Genomic DNA, 20,727 nt, shown 5'->3' on the forward strand with positions numbered 1-20,727 from the left:
TCAGGCGTTTCTCGTTTTGAAGAGCAGCGAATGATGACTCGTAGCAAGTAAGTATGTGTGGTTCACCACTCCAAACAGCAGCAACGTTTTGTTTCCTGATTCGTTGAAGGGCTTTCTCAATAGTTAGCAATCCCAATAGGAGCGTTCTCTATTTACTATAATAAGGACCTTCGCTTTTTACTGTAAGGGCCTATTTGTCTCTGCAGGGGTGTCACCGAAAGTCCGTATCAATTTTGTCGTCTCTTTCAGGATTCCACTGCCCCGCTCTCTGCGTTCCGAACGAAGAGAGAGAAACTCATTCTTTGTCAAGAACGCCTTTGAGTGCAAGAAGTGTTCAGCCTCCAGTTTCATAATTTAGGGCACTGTTAACCTAAAAAGAACAGACAGTGTCTTCGGCTGGATACCAATGCCATTAACCGTGACGCCATGCACTTTACCTCTGAAGAGAGGCCCCTCTTATCCCTGACCCAGTTTGCTGTAATAACGCGGTGACATTGCTGTGGACTGCTCTTTTTGTCACAATTAGAAATAAATATGGGAGAATTGAGCTGTTTTAGTCAAGTGGTGGAGATGGCATTTTATCTTGTTGGCCATATTTTATCTTTGGCCCTGAAGTGCTCTGGCTGCGGCTGTCTACCTGTGCTTTATTGCTAAGGTGTTTTCTTTATTTTAGCCTTTAATGCGAAGCTGTCGAAATGTCTGAATACGTTTGCGTATGTTTGTCATTAGTGTTGATGTAAAAAAGTCTATTTAAGGAAACACTGTGCATAGCATGTTTGAAGAACATCTGGCTCTTCAGTGGCTTTGACAAAGACAAACTGGTTAGCTGATCGGTGTATCTGGAGCTACAAACTTATTCCAGCAGAAGTTTCACAATGTCATGCTCTGATCTCGGTGCATTGGGGTCTTTCAGTTTGGCCTTATCAGCTGAAGTAATGACGTTAATTAAAATGAGGTACAGTGCTGCCTCACCTTGAAATTTGCAGTGCACAGACTTCTGGTAGAGCTGTAACTGAATTACATCATGAAACACATTCCGCACACACGTGCCGTTTGTCCAGTACGGCTGGGCTTAAATGAAAATACGGCAGGACCTTCAAACGTGCAGCAAGTTAATCAAGTCTTATTCCACTTCAGCTGAGTTGGTGGAGTTATATTGGACATGCTGTTAAGTTCATTAGCCCGGCTCTTTAACACTCACCAATGCGTTTACTCATCTCTGCATTGCTATTAGTTTGTAGACGCCTCAGATATAGCTTGCTGCATAATGATGAGGCAAGATGCTCTCCATTCTGACAGACTGGCCGGTTTGGCAGCTGTATTTGCATATGGCAAATTTTTCAAAACGCAGCAGATGACCAGGCATCCCAAGCTGCGTGTTGTGGTGCCCTGATACGCGTGGCATGTACTGCAAATCTCCAGCAGAGCTGAAACTCAATTGTATCTGCACTTCGTTTGCTTTCATCGTGCAGTATGGCAGCCATGCCAGTATGAATAATGTGTTTTTGGTCGGAACGCACCTGTTCGTTGCACGTTCTGCAACTCTCGCTCTCAGCGCCGTTCCTTCCTTATCGGGCTAAACTGATATTTTACTCCGAACAAGCGGGGTCATATGGGTTGGCAGCTAAAACGCTTCTCCACTTGAAGCCCTTCATCTAAAGTTTGCAGAGAGCGCCGGAAAATAAAAAAACACAAAAAAAAGCAACAGATGACGTGTGGCACATTTTCGACCGGCGGCTGTCGGTTCGTTTGTTTGCTTCTTTTTTATGAATGTTTTGTGAAGCATTCGTATTCATGAGTGGAGTGAAAGCCGGCAGATCTATTGAACGCGCTCTGCTTGCTCGGCAATTTTCACACTTAGTCTCCGTTGTAAGGGGAGCCAGTGTTTCCAAATAGTAACAACCACTTTGGATAAATAATTGAATAAGGTATCATGCCTGCACTAGTGAGGTTAAACTCAGAGGGAGCGGGTATCCTCTGGTACCCTATCTATTAGCCTTCAAATAATGATTTATTTAGCCCGCTCCTGTTTTTACTTGTGTAGGACCCGTGGCTTACTTGTTTCTAAATTATTCATGGTAGCATCACCTACCTGTCACAACTCAATGTAGTACACGGATGTTTAATAGTCCTCAGATGTTAAATGACTTTGCATGAATTATGAATAAATGAATTATGTAAATCGCTTAAATGTCATACTGTAATGCAGAATGATGAGAAGAGGAAGAATGCTCAACTGTGGGCCCACGTTTCCGCTCGTAAAGGAAGACAGATGTACTTGCTTTCCACGCCTGGTTTTAATTGATAAGGCATTTCTAACAGCTGGGTAGCTACTGGCTGTATAGTGAAACAAAAGTTTGGACAGTTCACAATCCCTGAAGTCTGATAACATGCTAACTTTATGTCTGTTGTATTGCATGAGGTTGAAAAGGAAATATGGTGCAATAGCTGGCTAGCAGTTTTGTTTTGTTCATTGTATATGAAATCATAAAGAATCCATAGTTGAGCTGTCAACTGCAGAAATTCACGACAGATACTGCACAGTTAACCCTATGGACTACATTCATTTCATCAGTACACAGAAATGATACCAAATTCAGCATTTCCACCCTGAGGATAATGATATAATCGTTTAAAATGCTAATTCTCTCCATCAGTTCATGAACTTTCTTTTCCCAAAAACATTACAATTACATGTGAAGCAACTGCTTAAATCTGTTAATATAAGGAAGGAAAGAAGCTAGTTTATACAGTTTAAACCAGTCATGAGTGTATGGTGATTAGGTTGAGGATTTATTCTGTATTGAGTTTGTCTTCTGTTTATAGTTAAGTGGTTTGAACTATATGACATCCCATCTGTACATCAGTATCAAAATAATGTCAAAAGCTATGTGGAAAAAAAACTCTGAGGAGTTAGCTAGCGAACATTTTTCTCTGTCATCGTATTTTTCTTTTTTCCCTCAGGTGTGGGGCATTTCAACCCTCAGTATGAAATAAAGACACACTAACGAAGTTGGATCAGATTAAGCCCTTTGCAGTTTCGCAGTGCGGAAACCTGTCCTGTGTCCTAAAGCGCTTATTCCCGGGGGTGAATTTTTTGTCGTGGAAGCAGCCGGCCGCTCCCTTGCTGACCACAGACAGTCTCGCCGGCGTTCCACTCATTAACATCACAGCGCGGTTTTTTTTCCCTGCTCATCTCCCTTAACTGCGGAGACATCTGGATTTTCATTAAACTTTAACAGAATCTTTTTATCTAATGAAATATTCATTGTCTCATCTAAGTAGATTGCGTATCCCCGTAGACACGGTGATTACGTTTCGTGTTTGTTATCTAAAAAAACCCGGGCCGTTGAGCTCACACACACAGGGGTGTGTTCTCTGGCCAGGCCCCCCTGCCGAAGCTTTAGCGCCCCTTCTGTTCGTTAATATGTTTTATTTTCTCACTGCATGACTCGTCAACAGAGGAGCGTCGCACACATACACGCACACATACACACAGTCACCGACACGCACACACACACTCACTCACTCACTTACTTACGCATATGCACACACACATACACACACTCTCACGCACAAACATCACGTTTTGTTTATTTTTAACACATTTAACGCCACGAAAGGTTGAGCTGCGACGGCTGTTGACACAGTGTGTTGGAAAGAGAAGATGCTCCGTCGCACCGTACCAGGCTGTTGGTGGCTGTTTGCTGGAACTGCAACACGTGCCACAGGGGCTGCGACTTCACAAACCGAACAAGCAGCCAGCTCACATGCTCTAGTGCTGGGATCTGGGTGGCAGCCACCTCTGCCACTATGAGGTGAGCTGATTGCCGAGCCGCTCATTTAATCAATGTGAAAGTTGAGGTAAATTTACCCCACAAAGCGCTGGGACCTTCAGCTGCCTAAAGTGATTCTCAGAAAGGGGCGTTAAAATATCTGAAGGCCCTCGTATGGCTGTCTTGTGACCTGCTTTTGATGCTGCAGTGGGTGTTCATGACGGGGAGTTTGACCACTGCCTCTGTCCCAGCGAGCACAGCGTCTCTCCACTCTCTCCATCTCCATTGTTTTCCTCTCCAGCTGTGAGACCCTGTTTTAATTAATCAGACTGAACAGTGGGTTATTAATTAGAAATATGGATTTGAATCAAATCAGAGCCATTTTCATAATTAGCTTTTTCAGTATCTGATTAGAGTACTGAGGTGGTTTTTATATTTTTATATATATATATATATATATATATATATATATATATATATATATATGGGGTCTGAAACTTGGACAGTATAAAATGCATGTATTTCTTTCCTCATTATAGATGTTGGATTCTCTCTGCATTCACTTTCAAAGCTAGTCTAAGGAGAGGTGCATTTCAGTGCCCCAGTGACCTAATGTGCAGTGGCGTGGTCAGTGCACCTCTCTCGTACAGAGGGATTGTACTGTGTGTGCTGGACCAGATACAGATGGGAGATAAGATATAATTTATTTTGTATGAGAGGAATAAAATAACACTGCATTATGGTTATTACCCATAATACCTCTCTCAGCACCAACAGACACATTACCATTACTGAGGATCACAAGGAAGTAAAAGCATGTGCATGTACACACACACACACACACACACACACACACAAAATGGAGAAATAAGAGGGTTGTCCTGGAAGAACTGAAAAAGCCACACAGACACTGTGTTTTAACACGATGAAAGGCTAAATAAAGCCCATGTGCTGTGTGATTACTGATGGGTTCAGTTTTCTGCAGCTAAATTGAATGAGAAAATTCTCTAGAGGTTTTTAAGGCCTACCGATCGGTCAAAACGGCCTTAAGAGAAGTAATGGGGAGAATCGGTCACTTTCTCTCAGTTCTGTGACACCATAGAGCCCCTGCACTTCCCGCAGTAATCCAGCTGCTGAACATACCACATTCCCTACTCCATCCATTAATCATACCTCACTCCTTACTCCATCCATTAAGCATAACTCACAGACTACTCCAGCCATTAAACACACCTCACTCATTACTCCAGCCATAGTAATAATGACGTAGTACAGCAGACAGCAATAGTAATGTGATACAGCCGATAGTAGTAATAATAATGTAATGATAATAATAGCACGGTTTGACTTCAAACAGCTATCACTGCAGTCACTTCCAGCTTGGGGAGTGTAATTGGCCTGATAATATCAGAACGGGATTGGCTAGACTGTGAGTGCTGTATGTGAACAGCTCCTTATTGCCGTCACTGGAAAGGAAACCCAGATAATGTCTAACCGGAGCACTTTGGGGTCTAAAAGTAGAAGAAAAGAAGCAATTTTGTCACACATTGAAGACAAAGGTCTTTGAAAAGAGGAGGATAGGCACTATTTAACGAGCATATTTTAATATTGAAAAGGACACCGTTAAATGACTGCCTTTCGGTAGTGATTTTGCATGTCATGACACATTCTTAAAGGTTAATTTCCCTCCCTGGCGCCTGCAGTTGGAGTGTGGTGATCCAGTGCCTCGGCACGGGGGATGAGCTCATATGTAGGCCAATTTGCGTGGAGCGGGAGCGGAGCCTCTGAACGGTGCCGGTGTTATTTATTTATAAACATGACAGGCTCGCGGCGGGGAGCCAGAATAAAGCCGGAGTCACGAGGCGCGGCGCTTAACGAACATCATTTTAATAGAATTCTTTTTCTCCCGCGCCGCCGCTCCGCCTCTCTGCGGCTGTGCGATTGCGCCCGGGCTCCGGGCCCTGTCAGGCTGCCAGCCGCGGCCGCGCCGCGTCGAGGTCGGAGGGCGGAGGATGCTCGGTTAGGTGTCGGAAGCGCCGTACACCGAAAGGCACTCGGGTAACATGCGGAGATCCGTCCGACATGCGGTGCCAGGCACTATTGACCGGGCCGTTCGATATGCGCGGCGCCTTGCAGAGCGGTTGCTGCTGTTGTGTGACACATTAGAATTCTATTGTAGTGATTAGAACAATTTGCTCTGGTGTGTGCGTGTGCGTGTGTGTGTGTGTGTGTGTGTGTGTGTGTGTGTACCTGTGTGTGTGTGTACCTGTGTGTGTGTGTGTGTGTGTGTGTGTGTGTGTGTGTGTGTGTGTGTGAGAGAGAGAGAGAATGTTTGGGTGATCTGTGAAAATACCTCTAAGAAGCAAAAGTAATTGGTTTTCCCTTCGAACTGTAGGTGCATATGTGAACACACCCTAAGAGTACATAGATTTGGCCGATCTTGGCAGTAATTTCCTATGAGATGAAATATCTGAATATTCAGATTTTTCATTGTGCGATCACTTGTATCAGGATCTAAATACCTATTAATTAACAACAAATGTAGAAAAAACACTTTTCTTTTTTGTCATTAATATTCAGGAAGTAGCACCCAAGAACCCCACACAACAGAATAATTTTAACATTTACACAAGAGAGTCGGTCCGTCTTCATTCTGACAGTCCTGACCTAGCATCCACATTCAGGTGCGTTTTAATGCTCGTGTTTCGAAACGCATGAAATTGAGTTACTTCTCATGCATGCATCACAATACGCGAAAGATTAAGCAAAGTAATAGCAAATCATATGTCTGCATGCATGTGTGTACGCATGCACATATATGCTAACATTGCGACAAATGCTGTATGCTGTTAATGTGCGTAATTGAAAAGGAATCAATTAAGAAGTAATAAGCCTAAAATGCTGCGACAGGTTCCCGAGCTACAGCGCGGGCCCCTCCTGTCGCGGGGGCTGTGCTCCTGGGTTTGCCAGCTCTCTCCAGCTGCGTCTGAGCGGGGGGAGCTCCAGACGGCGCGCGCGTCTTCCAGCCTGCGGCTTTGGCAACATCTGGATGGCTAAATCTGTTTACCTCCTCCCAGCTGGCCGGCAACCCACCCGGGATCAGCTGGCGAGATCGCGCCCGCGCGGAGACGGCGCTTGCGCCTCCCGAAAAAGTCCCGTCCCGGTCCCGTCAGTCTCGGCAACGGGCGAAAGCGGGGGATGTAGCTGGTTGACACCAAACACGACAAAGACGGACCTCAATTCTGCTGTTCTGCTGAATTTAATTCCACCTTGTCTCACTGGATGAGATGCACAGAAAGAGCAGCACACAGCATAAAAGTTTGTCTGTTTCCTTTTTTTGATATTTTGCAATGGTTGATTGAAAGAAACTGACAGAGTTTACAGAGGGTAGCACTTTTCTCTGGAGATCCGCACACGTGTGGTCTTATCACCTCCGAGCAGCTTCTTAGATTAGAGCTTTGTAACACCAGCGGAGCAATATCTGGGCGTTTACACGCTGTTTTTTAATGTGTTGATTTCACAGTCATGAAGAACTTCAGTGTGCAACAATGCTTCGGTTGCTTTTAAAGACCCGAAAGCCCGGTTCGGTTATCTGCCCGAAAGTCGGCGTTTGTTTGGCAGAACCGCTTTCAAATGTGCGCGTGGGATCTCTGCATGCAAGAAAAAGACAAATCTAAAATATGATTGAGTTAAACCCCCTACGCGCACGCCGTGTGATTTCAGAACATCACACAGGAGCTCTGTGTAAAGCACGGTTCACACTACCTCATCACTTGTGCCCTTGACTTTCTTATATATGACAGGTGTATAAGAGCTGTTTTCTGTCAGTTGTAAATCAAAGCGCTTTCCTCTGGCTGCTGTTTTTTTCTGAAGGACTGTGAGGATTGAGGCTGCCAGTATTGGGGGGGGAGAGGCTGGTCTGATTTCCATCACGCCGGAGCAGAAGCTCTCTCTCTTGCTCTCCGAGCCCGGCCTGCTCCTTCCTCCTGCTCGCTCTCTGCCTCCCCCCTTCCTCCTCTTCCTCAAGGGGGTCCGTGCGTCTCCTCTCACGCCATAAATCTCCCCCAGCAGCTGATTCTGAGTCAGCCTGACGCGCGGCTCATCAGAATTCCGCAGGGGTCACCTGTGGATTGCGGACCCTCATTAAAATGTGTCTCCTGCAGCCGCGTGTCGCCCCGGTGCTGCCACAGAACCCCCCCCCCCAACCCCAACCCCCACCCCCTCTCTCCGGTTGCTCTCGGTCTGCCAGGTCACGGCGGCTTGACATCGCCCCGCGCCCCCCCCCCTCCCTCTCCCTCTCTCCCTCTCTGCAAGCTAATGAACCCCCAGCCCATCAGCGCAGGTCCTACTGCTCAAATAATTACAGCCCATCATCCGTTCCCTTCTGCATTCCGCTCTCGTGTGTCATTTGATTTTTCTTTCTCCCCCCCCCCCTTTTCTGTTTCCCCTCCAGTTCTGTGCTACTTTTTTGGAATTACCACTGTTAATGAAGTTTGGAGAGGAGGCAGTGAAACAACCTGCATCTACATTTCAAGGACTCGCAGCTCCCTGCGCAAAAACGCGCACGTCCATACTAACTAACCTCGCGTGCTGGCGCAGCATACCAGATTTCCTCCCGCCCCGCCATCAAGCCTGAGTGTGGATAATAAACCCGGCTCTCCCCCCTGTTTCTCCCACCTACTAACAGCCAAGTGGTGTTGTAGTACTCAACCTTTAATCCTCCCTTCTTTATTACTCCGCAGCCTCACTTCCGCGTTCCTACGTTGTTGAGATTCAGATTTTTAATTTTTCAATTTTTTGCAGGATTGCGCGCTTTCTCAAATCCCCTCCCACCCAAAAAAAAACCTCTCCCCTCCAAACAAGCTGATTTTGAATGAGCGTGCCAATATTGACTTTTCATTTCTTTCCATAACACTCCTGAGCGTGTTTACCTGCAAAGAGAAGTTTGCCGCCGTGGATAAGTCGGACACGATCCTTTCCTCCCCTCGGAGGCACCTGTTCTCTGGCTGCGTCGCACGGAGCCGTCGAGACGCGGAAATCTGAAACGGCGGTTCCGTCAAATTAAAGGAGCTTGTTTGTAAACCCAAACAAGGTGAACCTCGGTCAAGCAAAACCGATTTGATTGGAGACGGTTTGCCCTTTCAGAGTTGTTTTTTTCTGGCGTTGGCGTGTCTTTCACAAAGCTGTCAGTTAGCGGGCGCACCAGGCTCGGGGGTTGCTGGTGCTGCTGGTGAAAGTGATCCCACTGTTTCAGGCTGTTTCAGACTTTTTTAATGATCGTCTTCTGATGAACTCCTAGATACTAATGACCGCAGATTCCGCTTTCCTGATTAATCCTTGCTATATTTCGTTTATGTCCAGCAGAGCCAGGTTTATTCCAGTGCAAACCTCTGTTTGTGCAAGTGTGTGTTATTGCTGTTGTATTAATATTTAAGAGACCCACTTAAAGTGCATTCATTCTCATTAAAAGCGAAGCATATTCCGCCTCCATCTTCTGAGAACAGATAATAAAGTGCGTTTTCATGTGAATAATTTAAATAACGTCCCTGTCTGTCGGTTTTCTCTGTAATCATCTGGATAATATATTTCAGAATATGGATAAATCAGTGACACTTCACTCAGCCTTCCCCTCTGTCCCCCAGGTCACCCCCCCCCCTTGAATTAGTCTATAACCCGTTCAGCCTCAGCGAGATGAAAGTAACTGCAGGCTAACCTCCATGTGATTGGTCACCTGTTCACTCGGGCCGTGCTTCCCCTCGGTGAAGTGGCGTGTAATTACATCACCTGCAGCCACATTCGTTTTATCCCTGTCCTGGACCACATGGTCACAGCATGACACCACTCTCTCCTATGGACACGGACACACACGCGCACACACACACGCACACAGCTGAGATATGGAACCGACAAAAAGCGCCGCTATTGATTTTAAAATTCCGCGGTTCTGAGCGACTCCTGATGTTTGATTGATACGGATTGCTTCGGTTTGCTTATTGGCGTCGTCTGCGATGTAGGGACCGGGGTGATCGGCGCGATCCCAGGGCGTTGCCGTGGTGCAGGGACACACTGCGTTATGGGCTGTAATAGCCGGCAGCTCCTCTGGCTCCTCTCTGCTCTCTGGAGCGTGTGTGTGGGGGGGGGTTTACACACCGGCGCTGGGCTTGCTGTCAGGCCCTAGGGGGAGCCAGCGAGGTGCCACAGGGTACAGAGGGAAAAGGCAGAGTCTGAATCAGACCCAGCGCCCCTCACTGGCACCAGCAGCACCTCTCTCCAGGCCAGACTGTCTGCTGTCCCCTGTCAGAGCACAGATAGAGCAGTTTTAGCTGCTCAAATATTACTCAGTAGTCTTGCCCATCTTGGGTCGTACCAGGGGGCTTTGACCCAATTTTGGTCTTTTTAGCCGCAGTAAAGACCGCACGGTCGCGGAATCGCAGCGCACCGCTCGAATTTTGGAAGCGATTTGCATCATTGCGTAACGGCAGAACCCCTTAAGCTCTGGATCCACAAATGGAGCAATGCCGCTGTGGTTCAGTGAATAGAACATTAATTCTCCTTTCTAAGTGCTGCTCGCTTTGTTTAAGCTTTTCAGCACCGCCACTCGCCGTGCCATGTTTAATTAATTGCATAGCTGCACGGGTGCAACAAGTTAAAAGTGTCAAACCGCGTGCTGCAGCTGATTACGTGGAATCTCAGAATGCCGACGGAAGTTGAGTGTCTTTAAAAGATGTTTTAACTCCTCTTGGTTTCATTGCTCTTCTGATTCTGTGAGAAACCCTCCATGAGGTGCCCTTCGGCACGCTTAAGGTCAAAGGTCATGTGAAGAGAAGGGCAGGTTAGGGTGAAGGTGCAGCATTGGGAAATTCTTGCCTGGCTTCGTTAGGATCACATTGTTAATACCCGTTGATCCATTATAATAGCAGTTAGCATAATTGCTGTAATTATCATTATTAAATATTGTGCAAGAATAGGTTCTGCCTGAATTCTCACCGCAAATGTGGCCCTTTTCTCCGAGGGTTGATGCGTATTGTTAGGGCTCGTGTTTTTGGAGTTTCCTTCTCAACGGTTTAAGTGTCGAGTAGTGGTGAGAGGCGCGTGTGACGGAAACCTGGGCAGATGCTGGTTTTGAGACGGTCCCCTAAAACGCCCCCCATTAAAGGTTAAGCGGAAGCAGCTCTGTCCCTGGGGTCTCTCGGCTCGGCGCGGTGCGGGCTCCCGGCGGCTCCCCGGCTGTCCTTGATGTCCCGACGCTATGTGCGGCCGCGGCCCATCTTCTCCGAGGCGGAGGGGCGCAGCGGGGGGGCGGGGAGGCAGCAGCTGAGCCTGTGTCGCCGAGCCTCTCCCGGCAATTTACCGCAGTTCACAGCCTCTCGCACCGGCAAACCGCACCATAACAAGCCCTGGTCAAGGGTGCTTCTTTGTTCTGGGTAATCTGCTAAAGTGTGTTTTGCCATTGAGCTCAAAGGCGGCGTCTGTGTTGTATGTCTTCGACGGGGGTATGGCTGCTTGCTCCGTGGAAAAAAAAGTGTGTTTCGTTGGGAGTCTGAGCCCTGCTGCCATGAACGCTGAAAGAAACAATTGCACAGCTTTGTGCGTGAATGTCAGTGGGAATGCTGTTTGTTCTGGTGTTCCTCGGTTCTTTTTAGAATGCACTGTTGAGTCACATGTCTTGTATGTAATAACCTGAACCGTCTTATTTCAGTGCCTTGCTGGGAGGCCTGTGGAAGTAAAGTACTCCGGTCATTATGTATAAATGCAATCCCTTTTTAACAGTTTTTTATTACTGTAGTCAGTCACAGTCCCCCACACAGAGCTAGGGCACGTCGCTTCAGCCAGGGAAGTTTGCATCTGCAGATGGAAGGGAATATAGCCATGTGTTGCAAACATGCAGACATCAGTGTCAGATTTATTATATGAAAAATGTTTACTCTTTTTTTTTTTTTTCATAACACACTGTGTGATGTTACGCAGCTTGGCCTGACTTCATAGGAACAGAACGTAGGCAGCTAGTCTGATTGCAAAGAGTTTAATATATGGTGCTTTAATATTTAATATTTAATACAGTATAATAACATGCACTCCTATTAAAGAAATGACATGACAGAGCTTTTTAAAGTAGCGTATTGCGTAGAGTAGTGGGTATGATATGAAACGAAGAGTGAGGATACTCTACCAACACAGAAGTCGTCAAAGAGATTGATAGTGTTAGAATCAAAGAGATGTGAAAAGTGGGATGGGATGGAGCAACTCACAGTAGCATGTGTGTGTGTGTGTGTGTGTGTGTGTGTGTGTGTGTGTGTGTGTGTGTGTCTGTGTGTGTGTGTGTGTGTGTGTGTGTGTCATTGTGTGTGCGTGTGTCCGTGCACACATGTGTGTTGCCTTGAGGGTTTGAAAAAGCACAGAACCTATATATTAGAGAGGGAAGTGGTGGAAATTCTTCACTCCCAGCGCTGCTGCCTTGAGAGAGAGGTTGCAAGAGAGCGCAGCACATGGGAGGCGCACGTTAGCAGGTGTGAGATTCTCTGAGATCTGTCCCTTCCAGCAAGGCTTAGACTGACAGAGCCGTGCAAACTCTCATCGGCGTCGAGCAAACTGTTAGGATAAAAAAAAACAAAGGAGGGAAGGAAAAAAAAACACCAAAGTGAAGTGTTTCCCAAGCTGTCCGCAGAGTTGGAGGAGATGACACGGTGTGGGCGAAGAGGAAGTAAAACTCCTCCTCCTCCTCCTCTGTCAGGTAATGATGCCTCCTCCGTGTCAGGTCTGCAGCGGCCGCGGCGGCGTGCCCCTGCCCTACGGGAATCACCCCGACTCCCACATTTCAGCTAACCCCGTTCGCCCCGCGCTGACAGCTGCCCTGCCTCTCTCTCTCTCTTTCTCTGTGTGTTTCCCTGGCCACTGGGAGCAGCCTGTTTGAAGAAGGGCTCGACGTGTCAGTGCTCTCCCCGTTACCCTCTCAAGATCTCCCCGCTCTAAATTCGCAAATTCGCCTAATAGTCTGTGCTCGACCGAATTCGCCCCCTTCGTTAGAAGTTTGCTGGCGTTCGGCGGCGGTTGAGCGATGGTCTTGTTTTGGCTCCCGCGCGTTGCCGGGGAAGACTGAAATGTCATGTCGCCGCTCATGGTTTGCCTGTGAGTTATGACTGATTCGGCGAAAAGGTGAGATGCCTCTTCCTGATGCATGAGGCTTGCAGGTTTTCCGCAGCCCGGCTGTGTGGAATTAATGGCAGGTGTTTGGGTGGCGGGAGTTTGCACTGGGGGGAGTCTGGGCTATTCCGGCTCACGCCTCCGAGCCCCGCGCGCGTTCTGTATACGCCGCCGCCGCCGCGGCCCCTCGATTCTGCGAATGTTAAGAAATCGCCTCTCCTCGTGAAACTGTTGAGCTCGTTTGGCGGGAGGATGGGTAATTCTCATTCCCTGTCAGCCCGAGGTGGCTGGCCCAGGTGTAGTCCCCCTTCACACGGCGGTGATAAGAGCGGGATTGACACAGCTCATTAGCCGACGGCGCTAACTGAAGCGCGCCGGTCGGGCTGCGACCCTGATAATGATCCCCGCTTCACACGCGGCTGGTACGAGCGCGCTGCCTCGCCCCCCCCCCCGCTCATGCCCGCCTCGCCTCCACCGTGATAACTCCCCTTTAATGGACTGAAAAACAGGAGAGCCCGCCGTGTTTACGCCAAGTGTTTCTCGGCCACGCGCTCCCGTCACATCTTTTTTTTTTTTTTTTTTTTTTTTCTCCGACCCGCCGGTTTATCCTCAGTCGCGTGGAAATTCCATTTCCGCTTAATAGCCGGCATCATCAAATATTAACAATTATAAAACATTATTTAAAACTCAATCTTGGGTCAGCGAAGTCAAAGCCGCGTATGGTTTGAATATTTAAACAGCCGTGCTCCCGTAGTGGCAGAGCTGTCCCCGATGCCGTTCCCCCCTCGGCATTGTGGGTAGGAAACTCTGCTTGTGACCGGAAGGTAGCGAGCTTGAATCCCAGGCTGACCGTGGTACACTTGTCTCAAAAAGAGCAATTCTCAAGAGAGCATTCTCTAGATATTCCTAGCATCTGTGACGCAAATGTGTTTGTGATAATATATAATTAAGAACAGGAAAACCAGGGCTGTAATATGCCTGCAGAACCAGTGTACAACAGCGTGCCAGAACTGCTCTTTAGAAGACTTGGCTCATAATCCTATTTACAGCTACTCCGCTAGCTGTGGCTTTTGTGTGAAAAAAGTTCAATATGTGCAAATGTTTCTAATTGCCTGATCTACATAAGGATTAAAAGTGTTAGGTAAAGCACTGAACAGTGGAGATATAATGGAGCTGTACGGTAAGGCACTTCACTGTAGGAAATGAGAAGTGTTTCTGTGGACTCCTTGCATGCATACAGGCAAGGGCTCTGTGCTATCTTTCCTTGTTTTCCAGTTGTGGAAAATCGAGGCACAAATACAGGAAGAATTCATTTTATAAACTGCAAATCGTTCAATTTCGTGAATTCAGAACTTACTTTGGTATTCAGGAAAAAGGCGCTTCTAATCATCAAAGAGCAGTTTAATTGGCAACTGTTTATAATTGCGTCTCCTTGGAAACTGAGGAGGCAGGCCGGTGTTTGGCATGAGTTGGGGGGGGGGGGGGGGGTGTCCTGAGTGTCCCTGTGCCCCTGTGCTCCTGTGCTGCTAAGACATGGAAATGGCCGCACGCTGAGTTCTTCCTGCTCCGCTGGACGGAGAATCCCGACTCTCATGCCGTTTCTTAACAAAGAAGCCACAGTCAGGATTATAGCGCTTGGAACACAGAAACAACAGAAATGTGCTCTCCAATAACGAAGGCTTGTGTCCTGTATGTTGAATGGCAGAGATCTGATTCTCTTACGATGCCGTCATCGAGCCCATTCTGAATGTACCACAGGGCTGTGTCTCTGTATCGGAGATGACAGGTAATGTGTGTTTTTTTTTTTACCTTGAAGGACATGAGACCTGAATGTTCTTCCAAGGTAAAAAACACACATTTTTCCTCGTGGGAAAGGCCCTGGGTCTTTGCTGATAAACTAGGCTGCTCTTAGTTTTCTTTTATTTTCACTGGTGGCATGCTTGGCTTGTGCAAATGGCCTGTGTGTGGCAGACTGGAACCCACCCACAGCTTTGCCCTGAAAATGCTTCGGTGCTCTTTGTGCAGAATAACATACAAACCCATTTCGCTCTTACACAGAACACTGAAGCAAACAAATTTTCCTGCGGCAAGGGGCACTGAAGCAGAGGATTTTTCCCTGTTACACAGCACTGAAGCAAACAAATATCCCTGTTACACAGAACACTGAATCATACGGTTTTCCCCGTTACACAGAAAAGTGAAGCCAACAAATATCCCTGTTACACAGAACACTGAATCATACGATTTTCCCCGTTACACAGGAAAGTGAAACCAACAAATATCCCTGTTACACAGAACACTGAATCATACGATTTTCCCCGTTACACAGAAAAGTGAAGCCAACAAATATCCCTGTTACACAGAACACTGAATCATACGATTTTCCCCGTTACACAGAAAAGTGAAGCCAACAAATATCCCTGTTACACAGAACACTGAATCATACGATTTTCCCCGTTACACAGAAAAGTGAAGCCAACAAATATCCCTGTTACACAGAACACTGGAGCAAAGGAATCTCCCCGTTGCGTAGAGAACTGAGGTTGTGCTGGAGACGGAACGTGATGCAGGACTCGCCATTCCACCTGCACCTCAGAGGAGCTGAAGGTGAAGAAAGGGAAAATGTGCCCAATAAATCAGCGCAAATTGTAGCCCGTACAGTAAATCAATGTGTGTCCTTATGATAGGATTGTATGTAGCCCTGGGAAAGGCTGTTGATTTCCAATTTCCTACCTCGTTAAAATTAAATGCCCGTGTTTCCAAATTGTTAATTATGACATGCTGCCAAGTGGATGGTACATGCTCAGTTCATGCTATACCCAACTGGGGAAGTGACACTGGGAGAAGCCTGGCTTAGCTTTTGGAGTGTTTCACATCAGCGAGCAGCAGGGAGAGAGATGGAGCCTCATTGTAGTGGCTTGGAGGAGGAGAGGATCGGCCGCGCAGCCTCTCGCTTTTGTCATGAGGATGAGACGCCCGCCCGTTACCCCGCATCACCTGATGCGGCACACGCAGGCGGAGAGGGAGGGGGGGGGGCCCCAATTAAAACAATATTGAAAAGCGAGTCACATTGCTCCGTTCGATAAAGCGGGGTTCCATAAATCATTGTGTATCCCTCTGATCGGGGGGATTTAGCCTGATGACAAAGGCGCTTTGTCTTATTCAGTGACATTTGTGTGAAAGGATGGAGCCATGGAGTCTGGTAGCTGGAGGAGTTAAGAGAGCGGAGAGAAGGAGGGGGGGGGGGGGGTGGTTTTGATCGGGAGCCCGCTCTGTTCCTGAGTGCCTCGGTTCGCTCCGCGCGCCTCCAACAATCTCGCAGTGCGAACGCTGAGATCCGAAGTTTCGATCGGCCAGCCGTGCTTTTCCGAAACTCTTCTAAAACTTGGCGCCCGCGCCAAACTGAGGCTCTGCAGACGCAGAGGCAATTTCCTATAAATCATGCTGGAGTTTTCGCCAGGTTTTGGCTAGCGTCGCGCGGAGGCTGCGAGCGTTTCGGCTGCCGTCGCACTGGCGCACACACGCTGTTCTCACCTCCGCTGCCTGGGTACCTGTTGTTGTTGTTGGTCAAGTAGGTTTTTAGGATTTTATTAATAGCTTTTAAACGTTTACCTGGTGTGCCGCCTGAGCTCTTGCCTCCTCACGTTGCTGCTAGGTCCGTCTGTGACCCCCCCCCCCCCCCCCCCCCCCCCCCCCACTCCGAATTGGAGAATAACAGCGCAGATGCATTTTACAGGCCTCTTAAAGAAGCATCTCTGCTGCTCTGTTGGCCGCTGCTGAGGCTAAGGCTACAGCTGCAGCTTCTGAAAGTGTCTCTGCTCAGCGCTGCTGCTCAACTCTGTCTCCCTACTGCACTGTACACTGTCCCACAGCCCAATACACTGGTCCCTTATAGTGCAATATCTACACCCCAAGCACGTATTTCTGCTTCGTTGCGTCATTTGTGTGTATGTGTGTGTGCGCGTGTTTTTTTTTTTTTTGGTAATCCCTTTTCAGTTTTTTTCTTTTTTTTTTTTTCTTTTAATCCTGTCCCTCCAGTCATCCCCATTTCTCTCTGACAGTCTGATATTTTGGCTTAAGTCTGCAAATTTGTACACATCTCCTTCCAAGTCATCCTGAACTGACACCTCTGCCCAAATATTAATAGGAGCCATCACCTTGTGCCTCTCCCAGTAAATTACGGCCTTGTTTGTCATGTTTTCTCAGGTAGTTAGATAAGTGAATAATTGTTCCTGTGTTCAGCCGCTTGTAAAGCGACCTGTGTCTCGTGCGACGCTGATGTCATGACAGAAAAAGATAAATACGTCTACTTATGCGTAACTCGGCCCAGCATTGAGCAAACTGACCATCGTATCTGGGAACAGGCCAGTAGAAAGGCCTCTGACTCCCCTCAGGTAAAGCTGAGTAGTAGCTGACTGGGCAGAGGAAAGGTAGAGATCTTAACGTTGGTATCTGTTCAAACAAGGTAAAGTTATGCCATTGAGAAGGGCTTGAAGAGTTGTTCCCTGTAGCCTCCAGCCAAGCAGCTGATGATGTCCTGGGTCACTTGTTTGCTTGGCTAAATGGACCAAATTGCTTGGGAGCCACTGACGTCACCCTAATGCGTTATCTTTAGTGTCGAGGCCTGTCAGCCCGTTGAAGGCTACATGCACATCATTCACCGGACAGAATGTGAAATGTTGTTGCAGTTTCACTGTGGTGCTCTGATTTCTGATGTAGACTGTAGGGAAAAAAAGGAAAAAAAAAATCCCTTGACACTCGAAAATAATTAATTTGACATGTCCTCACTTTAAAATTGCAAAGTGAAAGTACAGAATATATGGTCCTGTTTACTCTTTGGAAGTGCTGCTTTTAAGAGCCGAGCTGGAGCAGGCTGGATGCTGCGAGGCAGAGGAGCGGATGGGGACAGGGCAATAAACGGCCGCTTTATTGGGCTGGCACCCCACGAGGTTGGCAGCCGCTGGCCGCCGTCCAGACAGTTGAGGAGAATGTCGAGGACACGTTTTTTTTTTTTTTTCCCGCTGTACCCTCTCCACTTCACTGGCTGAAAAAAAAAAATCAGTGCATGGGCAACAAGTTGAAAGAGAGGGCTTTAGCAGGATCTGAGAGGAGGGATTTCATTTTTTTTTTTCCCCCTCCCTCTCCCAGAGTTCAGACTTCAGATCCGGAGAGGAGAGAGACTAGCGGTATTGGCCTCTGGAGGCTGCACTGATACTGGGGAAAGTGCAGCCACACGCCGTGACAGGATGGGCTTCAGGCTGCGTCTCCACGTGGGAGAAGGCCTTTGACAGTGTCTCAAATGGGCCACGACTTTTTCATGTAGCTCCCCTCCCCCGCCCGTCCCCCCCCCTCGCCGCAGTAGCAGCAGGTCTGTACCAGCCTTTTGGAGCAGCGGGCCGCCCACACAGCCGCCTGTGCTCTGCCGCTGTTCATTTACAATCATTAGCACAGCCCTGAACTTACATATAAGCACACACATGCTAATGTCCCTTCCCTTTCATGTCTCCGGGGGCCAGGTGGTTCGCGGTGCCCCTGTGATGTTGGAAGCGCACTCAGGCGCCATTACTTGACAGCACTTTAGTGGAGAGCCCTCTCGCGGGCGCTCATCCGTGCCTGATTGGGGGCGCGGGGACAAGCCGTCGCTAACCCCACCTGAGGACTGCTAACCCCACCTGATCCGCCGCGGGCGGGGGGAGAGACGCGAACGCGCCCGAAGATGAGCAGCGGTGGGTGGGTGGGGGGGGGGGGGCGCCGTGCTGCTCCGCTAACGCTAACACCCGCCGTCCGAGCCAGCGGAGCGCCGTGCCAAGCTTTTAGCACGTTGCTGTCCCGAGCCACGAGCGCGCCGTGCTGTGTGTGTGTTAGCACTTGTTAGCGGCTTGTTCCGGGGCGCCTTTTCGGTCCCGCAATTATCGGGGCACCGGGAGAGAGGGGAGGTGGCGAGAACAGCAGGAAAAAGCAGGGCAGAGCCTCCCTCTCCCCTTTGTGGCGGCTGCGAGAGTGGATCATCTGAACACCAGGCACGCTTTCCATTTCTCACCAGTGCATTATTCTGATGCTATCACACAGAGGAACATGCAGCAGAAAGGTTACATTAGTTCATTCTCCCCAGATTAAATCTCATATCTCTCATAAACCAATTTTCCCATAAAACACTGATAATACATACCAAGGATTCTTCAAAAAAGGTAGTTAGTATATTATTTATGTGTTATTGTGTTGCTTAAAAAACCTGTCTTGTAGAGAGTGCACTGAAAAATGTGCAAAAAACATATAGGTATAGAAGAGTGTTGTTTGTCTGGAGCCCAAACAAAAACACACTGTTTCTTATCGAGTGCTCTATTGTGATGGTACCACAAACTTGTGGGCACAGATCTTCCCTCCTCAGTCGTATTTCTGGTAAGTGCCTGGACATTAAAACATTCCCAAAGTTATATATATTTTTGTGTGTTGTTGGTGTAATTGAGTTCTGTGAGCTGTGAACTACACGAGCGTGATGTAGGCTTCTACATTAGGAGCATATGTCTATTGTTGTCTAAGGTAAGGAGCAGCATTTGGTGCTCAGACTACTGGTTCAGTTTCCAGGTGGGCCACTGCTGTTTGTACCCTTGGGCGAGGCACTTAATCCAAAACTAAACATCTAGCTGTGTAAATGGCTAACATGGATGGATGCGGATAAGAGTCTGGATGAGAGTGTCTGCTAAGCAAACGTGATGTAATGTCATTTTCTGGCAGTCTGCAAAGCAGACATTTGCAACTTTCCTCTGTGTTTCTGTGGGGGTTGATCTGACGAGCTGTCTCGCACATGGGCCAGGGAAACCTTTCCTTCCCTTTCACTGAAATGGATTCTGCCTAAAAGGACAAAGGCGGGTTTTTTTCTAAAAGGTTCTTCTTTTATTTCACTTACTTTCAATTCTCTGACATTTAAACGTTAATCGCGAGCGGAGCACAAAGATGTAGGAGTCTTTCTCTCCTGTCCGCGCTGAATCCTTGAAGGCTGTGAGTGGTGATGCTGGTTGAGTTCGTTTGTGTCAGTGGCTCGGACTCCGCTGTGCGATTTGTTGTTCTGTGCAGATGGCAAGTGACAGCTTTACTCGTGGGGAAATTAAAATAGGTTTGTTCTCTCTCTGATTTGCCATAATAAAGTCACAGTTCAGACAAGAGTGACCGCAGCAGTCCCTCTGTACCAAAGAATAATTGCTTCCATATTGCACATATGTATGTACAGGTGAGAGTTTTCCTGCCTCTTTGTCATTTAAGGACTGCTAATGATAGTCCTTGCCATTTTTGTCTTGTTTTTTTTTTCTGGGCAAAATGTGAATTGATTGTTATTTGGTTGCATTAATCAATTAATATTCTGGCTATTATATACTTCTGATGCCCTCCATATCTGTTCATACCCGTGATTAAACAGAAAAACGTAAAAAATGCAGGATAGGATATTAATGAAAAAGATCTACTTTAAGCTTAAGGGTCACATTTGGCATCTGTAGACTTTCCCTTTTAAATATGTGCTGAAACGGCTGCAGAGCAGAGCTGCTTTCATTACCGGTTTGTTTCAGTTTTCTGGGAAAGTCGACAGGAGCAGCGCTTGCTGATAACAGTAGGAGTGGTGCTGGTGCAGAGCAGGGCACTGAATGTGCTATGGGCTCCCTCAGAAGGAGCACAACCGGACGAGGCAGCTTTGGTCAAGGGCCCAGTTTATTTCTGCAGTAAAGTTCAGTTCTAAGAAGGGATTGTATCAGCACTTTGTTTGACTCTCCCTGCTGAAGCCCAGATACTCTACGCTCTAACGCTGCCACGTTCGGAT

General features: G+C 47.7%; 1 protein-coding gene across 1 annotated transcript in view; it reads left to right on the forward strand.

The window, feature by feature from the left end:
- LOC118785859 (protein diaphanous homolog 3-like) overlaps positions 1-20,727 on the forward strand; it is a 287,218-nt gene that overhangs the window by 110,622 nt on the left and 155,869 nt on the right. The gene's annotated exons all lie outside the window — the stretch shown is intronic.

Source organism: Megalops cyprinoides, chromosome 11, assembly GCF_013368585.1.
Source record: "Megalops cyprinoides isolate fMegCyp1 chromosome 11, fMegCyp1.pri, whole genome shotgun sequence".
Classification (NCBI taxonomy): domain Eukaryota; kingdom Metazoa; phylum Chordata; class Actinopteri; order Elopiformes; family Megalopidae; genus Megalops; species Megalops cyprinoides.